Consider the following 10513-nt stretch of genomic DNA (forward strand, 5'->3'; position numbering starts at 1 on the left):
CACTCATCTCACACAAGGGGTGAGTGGGCAGGTGCAGTTTCAATGACCTATTGTTAAGCATGTAAGGCTAAATCAGGTTTATTTTTCCCCTAATTGAGAAACCTGACAGAAGATATTGCCCCAAGGTGCATCAACAGTATTTCCTTTCCCTGACATATTTGTAACAAGGGAATGCAAGTATCACCCTACATAGCAACAGAGGCCTTATCGTAAGTTATGTTGTTAATTCATATAGTTTTATATAAATGCTTTGAGGTTTATGTGTCTGTCTGTGTGTAGCTGGGTATTTACTGTTCACATATAATTGCTAAGCTGGGGTTTCTGGACAAGGACACAGTTGATGGACAATTAGGAAAAAACTGCTTAGATTATAAAACCAAAGAGCATCTTTGATTTGAAGTTGACCTGATAGGGTAGAAGAGTAGAAGAGGTGAATTAATGAGATAAAAATATTACTTGTGGTGAATCTGGAATAAAAATAGAAAACTGTGATACTCTTTTAAGCAATCATGGTCTTAATAGTCAGAAATAATAAGTATGTGAGGCATTTATATCTATATTACAGGACTAATCAGTAATGAACAAGTGATTTTCCCCTCCAACGTTCATTCCCTCAAAATGTTGTAGATCTCCACTTCCAATGGATATTTTGCATGTAATTGTAACCCTCATGAAGTAACTACTGATGAAAGCTGCAATAAATAGCCACTGCTTAGTTTTGTTTCAAGGTGAAAGCATGATTCAGCCAAATTAAAATATTAATACCAAATTCCATCAATTCCAATGGAAAAAAATAAGCATGAAACTAAGCAATGCTTACTTTGGACTGGATTTTTTTTCCCTATTGAATGTTTGGCCAGTAAATGTTGGAAGTTAAGTTCATACACTCATAAATAAAATACCACAGAAATTAGAAGAAATATTCAAGAGTAAATCATTTTAACTCGAAAGCCTACTAAACAGAGAAGATCTTCTTCCTTCTAATAAAGTTTTCATCTTTTTATCTTGCCTCTGATTCATGGGTTTGTAAGTTTAGACAAACCTGGTGGAGAACGTTCAATGATATTTAATCATATTTTCTAATTCATTTAATGTAAAAATTAAATGAAGAAAGCCTCAGAAGAAATGTCTGGAAATCTGTTTCCGAGTTGACAGCTGGGACCTAAACCAGAGTGCCTACAAAATACTAATTCCCCAGGAAGCTTGTTTCCCTTCTTATTTCATGACTGGTGAGGGGAGAAAAAAACCCTGTTCTGTCTTAGAATGTAGGGAAGGAATCTATCTCTTGCAGTCATCAAGGTGCTCCTTCTCACATGGAAAGAGAAAACAAGAAGAAAATCAGGGGGGAGGGCGTGGGGGGTAAACAATGTATTTGTCAAACCTGCTGCAACTTAAACCTGCAATTAGAAACAATCCTTGACTCTATTTGTTGAGAAAGGTATAGTTAATTAGAGGTTGACTGTATTGCAGTAAAGCAAAGCCAGAACTGAAAATTACATGCCAAAATCCTTAAGTTCTACTTTTTCCTCCCCTAACTGTCTTTCATTGTTCCCCTCAATGTAACAAATCTGATTCAGGCAAGCTGTTTTCCCAATGGACAGTGCAAGCCTATGCAGCCCCCTTCCTCTTCCAACCTTGAGGCAGCGTCTCAAGCAAATACAGCATTTACTTTCATTTCCAAAGCATTCCTTTCTTCATACCGCCCTCCCTGCATAGTAAGTTAGCACAAGCATAAGCAGAAGGTAGCAGCTGTCAGGATTCAAATCAAGATTACAATCTAGGGGAAAGTTTTCTTACTTATTAAATTAATAAATTTATCCTACTCTTCCATGGTTCACATAATAACTGAAAACCTTCTGCATCCTCTTTCCTATAATGGTCTATGAGAACTCTTGTTTGTTATATGTGTCCAATTTCTTATACTGAGATGCACACTTCTCAATGTGTATATTCCATTTCGCTCTCATGACCAATATCCATGGCTGGATAGATGTGACCTTCATATTCAACATTAACAAAGCTCTATAAGTGGAAATTGTTTATAGCCATGTACAAAAAATGGATTAATTAGAACAGAACCTGCATTTAATTATTCATATATTTACTTTCTGTTTATTTTAAAGACTATTAGAAGAGCATGGAATAATTAGACCAGCAGTCACCAACTGGTGGTCCATGGACCACTGGTGGTCTGCAGAAAAAATATTTGCATTTTTATATTGCACTAAATCAGGGGTCCTCAAACTATACCCCCTGGGATGTATACGTGCAATGAATATTGGGGGTCTCTGTGTGGGTCATAGGGGAGAAGAAATTCGAACTTGGGGTCTGCTTCAGCCTTCTGGTGCAGGGCTTTGGGTGAAGGCTGGAGGGAAGTTTTGCTGGTGGCAAAGAACCAGAGGACCTTGTTCCAGTGGTACTGCTTCATGGCCTGGAACTGACTGACCATTTCAGCTTGCTGAGCCTCCAGGCGCTGGTACCTGGCCTTGCACTGCCGCAAGTCTTCCCTCTGCTTGGAAAGCCTATGCTCATGCGGTGCTTCTGCTGAGCCTCTTTCTTGGTCAGATCCAATTTTAACTGAGACAGCTGTTTTTCCAACTCTTTCTCATGGTGACTGCTTAGCTCCAACAACTGCTTTCTGTTGGGGCCCTTAGGAGCCTGGGCAGGGAGGCGAGGAGTGGCTGGCAGGGGAGGGGCAAGTAGAGGCCAACGAGGCATTCCTCGACATGAGTGACATCGAATTGGCCGTGCTCACCTAGTCACATGACCACCTAGCCACGCCCACCCAGCCACTCATTAGGCAGATCATATTAGTGGTCCACAGGAGTTTAAAATTATGAATTTAGTGGTCCCTGAGGTCCGAAAGGTTAGTGACCCCTGAGTTAGACGAAGGTGATAGACAGGAGCAAACACAAGTAAAATGATACATGCTAATGAAAATAGAATATAAGAAGTTAAAGAACACAGACAAGCAAACCAGGAGGAGGAAAATGAGCAGCATATTAATCACTTTTTCCATTTTCTAACAGCCACAAATAAAGTTCCAGGGCTTTCAGAAAGCATGCAAAGAAAGTTTGAAACTTCGGGATAAGGAACAATTGGGCTTCCGTATAGCTGAACAGCACCACCTAGCTGCTGTTAAATTAAGGATTTTATTCCTGGCAAAACTTTCTGCAGGATTTACAACATGAATTATCAGTAATATCTTTAGTTAAAACAAACACGCCATTCAATAAAACCCCATGCCACATTATGAAAATCAATAAATAAAATAAAGTGCTCCTCAGAAACAGAATACCAGAATATAAAACTAGATTTCAAGCACAGTTTAAAAGGGATGAAAAACTGTACATCAGAGCAGGAGGACTCTTGCAACCATTGTAGGGAAAGCTTGTGATTCCAGTCAGATCTCATTCCTGGGTGGCATAATCTCATTCCTGAGGGCAGAGGTGGTATTCAGCAGATTCTGACCAGTTCTGGAGAACCGGTATCAGAAATTTTGAGTAGTTCAGAGAACCGGTAAATACCACCTCTGACTGGACCCGCCCCCATCTGTTCTCTACCTCCTGAGTCCCAGCTGATTGGGAGGGAATGGGGATTTTGCAGTATCCTTCCCCTGCCACGCCCACAAAGCCATACCCACAGAACCGGTTGTAAAAATTTTTGAATCCCATCACTGACTCAGGGGTATAATTTCTTTAGGATTGAGTATACCGGTATTCTTCAATTTATGATCACAGTTGAGCCCAAACTTTCTTCTGCTACACGAGACAATTGTTAAGTAACTTTTGCACAATTTAACTACCTTTATTGCCACAGTTGTTTAGTGAAGAACTGCAGTTGTTAAGTTAGTAAAACGGTTGTTAAGTGAAACTGGCTCCCCCATTTGACTTTGCTTGTCAGAAAGTCATAAAAGGCGATCACATGAATCCAGGACACTGCAACCGACATAAAAGTGAATCAGTTGCCAAGTGTCTGAATTTTGATCATGTGACCATGGGGCTGCTGCAACAGTCATAAGTGTGAAAAATGTTCCTAAATCACCTTTTTTCGGTGCCATGTAACTTTGAACGGTCTCTAAATGAACTATTATAAGTCAAGGACTATCCGTAGTATGGTTTTTAAACCATTCTGCATTAAAATTGGTCAATTCCATAGTCATTCATGTTTATGCATTTTGATAACTTCTAAAAATCCCACCCCAAAAGTACAGATGGACACTATTTTAAGACCATGGAATGAATGATTATAACTTTTACTTTCCACCACTCTCCTTAATGGATTCCTGGTGTCTGAAATGCATTTTGCTGCATTCCTACAATTGATCCACACTGGGGATGTTCACCTTGAACTGTCTTCTATCACTCATAAATAAGCTGTTGTATGTGTGTCAACTCCTCCTCCCAAATATTCCCCAAATGTTATCTCTTTTCCAAATCTTTTTTCTCTTCTAACACTACAAGACCATTTATAACAACCTGCAAATCAATGTCATGTCCAGCACTAACCGAAAAGAAACATCTATTTCTGTCTCTTTTGATCCTAGTAAATACATTTAAATGTTCTTTCTGACATCCAGGATTCAGCATCAAGGAATTTATATATAGCAGTAAGTTTTCATGTCCCTACACGCCATTAACCCTCTTCACAAGGTTGTTGTGGGGAAAATAGGAGAGATGAATGTTAAATATTTCAACATCTTGAATTAAATATATAAATATAAATAACAGCAAGCAGATCTTTTTTCTTCTCAGGCAAATCTTTTAACATTTTAAGAGACCTATGGGGGAGCTATTTGTGGGTAAATCTAAAAATTAAATTAACTCTTCAAACTTGGAATGAAAAGAAAAATCAATCCTGCAATTCATCTATGGAGATTTCCAGTCGTCCCAAACGTTCCCCATCCTATTTATGATATAATATTTGAAATAACTGAGTTGTCCCAAGGGTGCTTTTTCAAAAGGCAATTGGACTTTTTTTTTCTCCTTGAAGATGTTGCCCTTCTCATTCAAGAAGCTTCTTCAGTTCATGAAGAAGTTCTTGGATGAGAAGCAAAGAAATGTCTTCAAGGAAAAATAAAGTCCAGTTGCCTTTTGAAAAAGTACTCTTGGGACAACCCAGTTATTTCAAATATTCTATCATAAATAGGATGGGAAACTTTTCTTATTCCCCTTCCCCTTAGAACAGGGGTCAGCAATCTTAAACATTCAAAGAGCCATTTGGACCTGTTTCCCACAGAAAAGAAAACACCAGGAGACACACAACCCTTTTGACATCTAAAATGAAGACAACACTCCATATATCATTTTTTAATCTTTATGCTATGTATAAAAAAAAACCTATAGCCTGTTGCTTTTATGAAATCAATGAACTGCTTCAGCGAAAACAATTTTTTATTTCTGCATGCAAGAAAAACCACTTTGAACTCCAGAAAAAAAAGATGCTAGGTTGAAGGCTACTTTCAAATAACCCCCATATTAAATATACTGGTAAACCAGTTTCTTCAGCAGTGAAAGCAAATTAATCTGCCCACGTACCATTAAAAGTTCTATTTTCTTCTGAAACTTTCTTTTCTTGGATTTATCCATGGTTGGCCTACCGGGGGGGGGGGGTCAAAAACCTCAATAAATCATGTGCCAGCAGGTGTTGCACATTGGCAGGTGTGATGCATATTTTGAGTGACAGGGAGCCGCAGCATAGGGATGAAAGAGCCACAAGTGGCTCCAGAGTTGCAGGTTAGCTGACCCCTGACTTAGAACTACCTTAGTTTTAGTGGGTTGGCTTAGATAGACTTGAAGGTTTAATATCACTTGAATCTACAGTTCCAAAAACCATAACAGAATTGTCTTTTTTCTTCCCTTCCTAGCCTCATACCTAACAAATACTCTTTTGCTTTTCTTCATAGTCACAAGGGTGGCAGACTCTTTTCTTCCTTGAAGTGAAACAGCCTGGAATGTATTTGCACTATGAGGTGTATATGATATTTATAGAACGGTTTTTGCTATTCAGATATCTGGGCTTATCACACTTACTAAATCATTTATATGCATATGTGATGTTTCATAAAAGACAGACTAAAGGTGAGCAATGAAATAAAAGTGCAGTTAAGCTGCAGTGGTAAATCTCTGGCAAGCAAGATGCACAAAAGTCTATTCTACTTCAAAGGAAGCCAGCAGGTTGAGCGCAAAAAGGATTGATTCTCAAATAGGGGACTAGAGAATTATTGTGGTCTGTTGTGCTCCCTGAAGCCTACAGAGTATCTGTCTTTGAAAATAATCGTCTAGTTTCCGAAGGGAAGGTGTGGGAGGAGTAACCAATGGGGTATTAACCCAGCCCTCTTGCTATAGGAGACTGAGGTAATCTTTTGAGGCCACACCTATGGTCCTCCTCTGACCTCCCCAGATTAACCTCAGTCTCCGGCCTGAAAGGAGCGTTACTCTGACTCTCCCTTCACTTCGAAGACTCAGGAGTGTTTTCATTACAGGATTCCTTCTCTACAGGATTTTACCGTATAGTTTCTTCGTTTCCATCTCTCCTCTGCCGTACTCTGCGCTGCTGGATCCAAGCCTCGCTGTTTGCCAGCATGTGTGCACACCCCGAGTGACCAGACAATCGTGTTAAGGGGGAGGAAGCCTTCACATCATGTGGGCAACAGCAGCGACCGTGTGGCATTCAGAGGGGCGCGACGAAGACCGTCGAGGCCCGGGGATCCCTCGGAGATCACCCAACACGCCCCAGCTCCAGGAGGAGGCTTGCCGCCATCTTGAAGAGCACGTGGGCGAGCGTGTGATCGGCGTTCTCCTACGGACGCCAAAAGCGCTCAGGAGGCACCAGCGAAACCGGAAGAGGCTTCATTTAGGACCTACTCCGCCGGTGATCCGGGGAGGGCTCCGGAGCGGTGCCTGCCGGCAATCTAGGCCGCAGATCAGCAGCAGAAGAAGGAAGAAGGCGGATTCAGGGACAGAAGACTGAATCCCCCACCCATTTAAAGGCTGACTGAACAAAGAGGAGGTTGGTGGCATCAAAAACTGTTAGTAAATGGCGGAGGCGGCAAGGAACAGGGATGCCAGGCCCAGAGCCCCAGGGGGTGCGGATCTGGATGAGGGGACCTCTGGGAGAGTCTCCCCGGTTCCCAGGGGGAGATCCCCAGTGAGGAGGGACAAAGCCAGGGCCCCTAAGAAGGCAGCCCCTAGGAAGGAGGCCAGGACGACCAGGGCCTCGACCAGAAGATTCAGGGCTACCATCAGCCCTTCCCCCTCCCAGCCCCGATCTCCCCACAGGCCTCCAGTCCAGAATGAGGCCCGGGCAGCATCCCCTGGTTCCCAAAAGGGCTCATGTAGAGGGCACAGTTCCCTATCGCCCCCCCTTTCGCCTGCACCTCCAGCGGAGTCAAGGGCAGATCCATTTGGGTGCAGGGCTCCCAGTCCAGCGAGGCATCAGTTGGCTCCTCTATCCCCTGACCCCAGGGAATATCCCCAGCCACCAGAGATACAGCCTGCCTTACCTGAGCTCTTCAATAACTTTCAGGACATGCTAACTAGGGCCTTAGCCCAGGTGATGGCCTCAGGGTTAAACCAGCAGCCTCAGAGCTTCAGGAGCAGGGGCCCCCAGGAGCCTTCCAGGGGCCATCAGGAGCGCCCCAGCACTTCGGCTGCCAGAGGAGCCAGATCCCCCTCCCCCTCTACTGCTAGCGAGGCTTCCGATTTGGAGGAGGGAGAGTTGAAGGAGGTGGGGTTCTCTGAGGATGAAGAACCCCAGGCAGAGGACGAATCCACTGTCGCGGGCCTTTTCCCCCCTCCTTATTTAGTTCCTTGCTCTGCAAGGCAAGTGCCACAGCAGATCTAGACCCCCCCACAGATCCTAAGCCTGTGGTTGAAACGACTGGCACTAGTAAGGGGAAAAAGAAGAAGGGGCCCTTCCATAGACCTCCCGTGGCTAAGGAGGAGATCCCCACACCAGAGATATTTCTAGAGGTGCTCAAGTCCCAGTGGGTGAAGCCAGGGTCCTTTTCCACTCCAGGGGGAAATGAGAGGAAACTCTATAATGTTAACCAGACCTTTGCTCAAGCTCTCCAGGTACCTGAGGTGGACAATCCGGTGCCCACCCTAGCATCAGCATCAGCAGTGATCACAGGAGACATCACCAGCTGCCTCAAAGCAGAGGACAAGAAGGCAGACATCATGCTGCGCAAGACGTTCCAGGCTATAACCTGGGTCATTAGGGTGGCCGCTTCGGCTTCTTTTTTCAACAGGTCCACGGTGCTGTGGTTTGTGCAGCTGAGGGACAGGACTCCGGCCTCAGAGGTTCGTTTGCTGCAGGACATCTCCAAGATTCTGGCAGCCACGCAGTTCTTGGCGGACGCCATTCTGGACGCAGTTAAATATGCGTCCCAGGCAATGTCATCCTCAGTGGTGTCTAGGCATCTGCTGTGGCTACGCCACTGGCAGGCAGAGTCCCGGATGAAGTGACACCTAACAGGAGCAGACTACACCGGTGAGAAGCTGTTTGGAACTGCGCTGGATCCTATCTTGGTGGAGGATAAGAACAAGCGAAAGGTCTTCCCAATGACGACCAGACACTCAGACTTTCATCATGTGCCATATCCCAGGAGAACCTCGTACAGGCCGCCTGACGTGGAGACCCAGAACCAGAGGTACCAGAACCCCAGGTTCCACAGGCAGGGGGTAGGCAGTTCCATAGAGACAGGTTCAGAGGCCAGCAGCAGGGCAAGCAGCCCTTTCAAGGAGGAGGCAGTCGTCCCTTCCGCAGGTTCAAGTGATCCACCCCCAGATCACCCTATTGGCGGTCGCCTCTCCCTTTTCGCGGATGTTTGGGAACGTGTCACCTCGGAGAGTGGGTTCTCCAGACTGTAAGGCTCGGGCTGCAGTTGGAGTTTCGCTCCCTCCCCCCTAGTAGGTTCCACACCTTCGCCTCCGCCACAGATCCGACCAAGTGGGCCCTTAAGGCCAAGGCCATCAAGCACCTGCTAGAGATCAGGGCTATTGAAAGGGTCCCAGAGGGGGAGAAGGGCTCCGGCTTCTACTCAAACCTTTTTCTAGTCCCCAAGAGTTCAGGGGGGTGGAGAGCCATCCTGGATCTTGAACTCCTCAATTCCAGGGTGGTCTACCGCAAGTTTAAAATGGCCTCCTTAAAGTCCATCTTAGAGGGCATCCGTCCGGGCGATTTCCTAGCCTCCATTGATCTCACAGAGGCATACCTGCACATCAGAATCGCCCCAGAACACCATAAATTCCTTAGGTTTTCTCACGAGGGCAACCACTTCCAATATAGGGCTCTCCCCTTTGGGCTGGCCTCAGCGCCCAGGACATTCACCAAGGTACTGGCTGCAGCCACAGGTCACCTGCGCTCCTTCCCAGTCCATTTGTTCTGTTATTTAGACGACATCCTCGTCTTAGCTAGGTCCCCAGAGTCTGCCAAACAGGACTTGGGGACTACCATTGACACCTTCAGGGCCCTGGGATTCTCCATTAATCTGGAGAAGAGCCATCTGGTCCCATCCTCCAGGCTCCAGCACCTAGGTTCCATTATAGATTCATGGCTGGGGAAGTTTTCTTTTCCCAAGATCGAAAGGACAGCATTGTAAAACTGGTTCATGAAGTTCGCAGGTTACGCTCTGTCCCTGTAGTTCTTCTTTCCAGGCTCCTGGGGAAGTTCATCTCTTGCATAGGGATCGTGCCGTGGGCCCGACTACACGCCAGGGAGCTCCAGTGGTTCCTACTCCCACACCAGAGAGTCGGGATGAGCAATGCCAGCTTCAAGGTTCGGGTGTCACCGCAGGTGCTGCTATCGTTCTGTTGGTGGCTGTCCCCAGCCTTGAAAAGGGGATGCCTCTTCAGAGAACCAGCAAGAAGGATCTTCACCACAGACGCAAGTCTCTAGCTGGGGGGCTCACCTGGAGAACCAGATTGCCCAGGGCCGCTGGACTCCAACAGACCTGCGCAACAACATAAACTGGTTGGAGCTCAGGGCCATGCACCTGGCCCTTCGTCACTTCAAGAACATAGTGACAGGGCATCATGTCCTAGTCCTGATGGACAACGTGGCAGCCAAGGCCCATGTGAACAGGCAGGGCGGCACCCATTCCAAGGCTCTTCACAACAAGGCCCTGCGACTGGGGAACTGGGCAGAGAGACACCTGCAATCCATCAGAGCGGAGCACATCTCCGGAACAGAGAACCAACAGGCAGATCGGCTCAGCAGGGAGACGATCGACAATGGGGAGTGGCAGCTCCATCCCTCAATCTTCCGGCAGATCTGCGAGAGGTTCGGACATCCGATGGTGCTGGAATTCATATCGAGGTTCCCAGCCAGGAGAGCCATGGACACGGCTGCCCTTCGATGCAGATGGCCACCAGGTCTTCTCTACGCCTTTCCCCCCCTTCCCCTCATTCCCGGGGTCCTGAGGAGGGTGGTGGCAGAGGGAGCAGAGGTCATCCTGGTGGCTCCCTTCTGGCCTCGCTGCTCCTGGCTGGCAGACCTAGTGGATCTGTCC

The sequence above is a fragment of the Thamnophis sirtalis genome, unplaced genomic scaffold (assembly GCF_051295495.1).
Source record: "Thamnophis sirtalis isolate CommonGarterSnake01/CBP01778 unplaced genomic scaffold, rThaSir2_p1.2 scaffold_6, whole genome shotgun sequence".
Lineage (NCBI taxonomy): Eukaryota > Metazoa > Chordata > Lepidosauria > Squamata > Natricidae > Thamnophis > Thamnophis sirtalis.